Raw genomic sequence first — 2,083 nt, 5'->3', positions numbered from 1 at the left:
AGCCCCAGAAGTCAATCTCCAATGCCCCAAATACTGTTCAGCCTGGAAACCACAGACAGCCCTTCTTGCCACCCAACAGGAACAGAGGAAGTGGCTTTGGCCTTCTCAGGATTTGGATTCTGGCTTCCAGTGCTAAGAACACAAAGGTAAGTTTACAGCTTGAAGCTTCAGAGAAAGCAGATAAAGCTATGCAGATAAGGGAATATGTGCTTCATAGTATGAGCACAGAGTATTTAAGATTGAGCTTCACACACACTGAGAAGGAGAATACCAGGAAAGTTGGATAAATCATCCAAATGAGCATTGGATATTTGCTTTTTCTTTAAAAATTCTATTGTATTCATCACCCTGGTGCTTTGTGTTCACTGGTTTTGGGCGCAAAACCTCACTCCAAATCAACAGAAATGACAGGAGACTTGTTCTCTCTGACACCTTAGTGAGTTAGTTCTATCTTGTTCTCATCTGATGGAACTAAGAATCTTTCTCTTCTAGCTGTGTACATTTTTGTTGCCTTTGTCAAATTTCTGAGACTGACTGAAATATTTATGAAGTAAGCAAAAACCCCAAGACTTGCCTCTTACCCAGAAAACTATAGGAAAATATATTACATCTATTAATGCAGCATCTCGGGATAGAAACGGAACAATGGCTAGCCTCCTCTCATTGCACATTTTTGTTTTTAGGTTTGGGATATAGTACCTGGTACGTACTGGTACCTGATGAGTTTCAGGTTTGGGATATGGTACCTGATTTTGTTACTGCTAGTTCGTTTAGCGATATTTAGTTTGCTTATTTTGTCCTTTCTCTCCTGGGGCATTCATGGGTATTTTGGTCTTCAGGGGCACAAGGCAATGGACAAGCCACCAGTTGGGAGGGTAGCCTTTGCCTGGCTTCTAGCTTAGCTTTCTAAAGCCCAGCCTGACCCTGTGTCATTCTTGTCAAATGGTTCACAAAATAATCCCAGATAAGCCCTTGGGATGTCCTTTTCTGAAATACTTTAGGCTATCAGAGGAGCTCACCAGAAACCATGATCGCTGGTCTAGAGTTCTTAGATATGAAGGTCAAATGGCTTAAAAGACAGGGTGGAAGGAAAAGCTCCCAGCAGGCTGACTGATGATGGTGTGTGGCATAACCATTTTTCTAGTTAGTTTTCCTCCAGAGAGATGGATGTCTAATCTGAACACTTATTACAATACTTTGTCCTTCTTCCCTAATAATTAAACTGTTTTGTTCTATTTGTTTCCAGTTAGTACAAATATCTGGAACAAAGTGGATACTCTATGAGGATTTGTTGGATTGAATTGATGTGCCTTGTGGATAGGGAAGGGGCGGGTGCTTAAATGGCAGATGATTTCATCACCGGGGTTTCGATGGCTAAAACATGCTTTGCGTCTTTAAGGCTGGCTGTATCACTATCTCCTTGCTGTGATGTACATGAAGGCTGCTTGGGTAGGGCGCCCGGAGAGTCTGCTAGCTGCGGTGGCACTCTGGTTATTATCCTTACCGGCTTAGGGTGTTGATTTTATCAGTGTGGTTTTGGACTCTTGGGGATCCCAGATGTGATTCCAGGCTGGTGGTAGGGGCAATGAAATGGAAAGGGGCGTTTGAGTGACTCAGGACAGCAGACATTTGGTCTGATCCCTCACCATAAAGCTGTGTTCAACACCAAGGCAATCTATGCTCTAAAGATGGCTGGGAGAATAGTGATGAGGAAGCTGGGCAGTGGAGAGACTGGGGGTGCTGTTACAAGTTCTTTCACTTGTGCATGCCAGGGGCTGGCATGTTGCTAGTACAATTTCTTTGACAACATATTATGGTGGATGGTTGTACTGGTTAGTATTCTCAGACCAACTGAAGGTAGCTGAAGAGAAAAGAGGGACATATTATAAGGCCACTAAGGGGTCCTGTGGACGGGAATTCAGCCAGTTATCAGGAAGGGCCTGGAACCCAGAAGTGGACAGCTGTCAGAAATCTACTCCAGACCCCTTCTGTCCTCACATCTTCATTTCTCTTTCTCCTGTCCTACTCCTTCCTTCCTTCCTTCCTTCCTTCCTTCCTTCCTTCCTTCCTTCCTTCCTTCCTT

The 2,083-nt window shown here is 43.9% G+C and overlaps 1 protein-coding gene across 1 annotated transcript in view; it reads left to right on the top strand.

The window, feature by feature from the left end:
- Positions 1-125: 125 nt before the first annotated feature.
- Positions 126-2,083, top strand: part of SLC4A5 (solute carrier family 4 (sodium bicarbonate cotransporter), member 5) — a 101,456-nt gene continuing 99,498 nt past the window's right edge. The window contains exon 1 of the mRNA XM_008590000.1: positions 126-146. The gene's annotated coding sequence lies outside the window, so the exon portion shown is untranslated. The remainder of the gene's footprint in view (positions 147-2,083) is intronic.

This window comes from Galeopterus variegatus, unplaced genomic scaffold (genome assembly GCF_000696425.1).
Source record: "Galeopterus variegatus unplaced genomic scaffold, G_variegatus-3.0.2 Scaffold5799, whole genome shotgun sequence".
Taxonomy (NCBI): Eukaryota; Metazoa; Chordata; class Mammalia; order Dermoptera; family Cynocephalidae; genus Galeopterus; species Galeopterus variegatus.
This window is presented reverse-complemented; position numbering and strand designations above follow the sequence as displayed.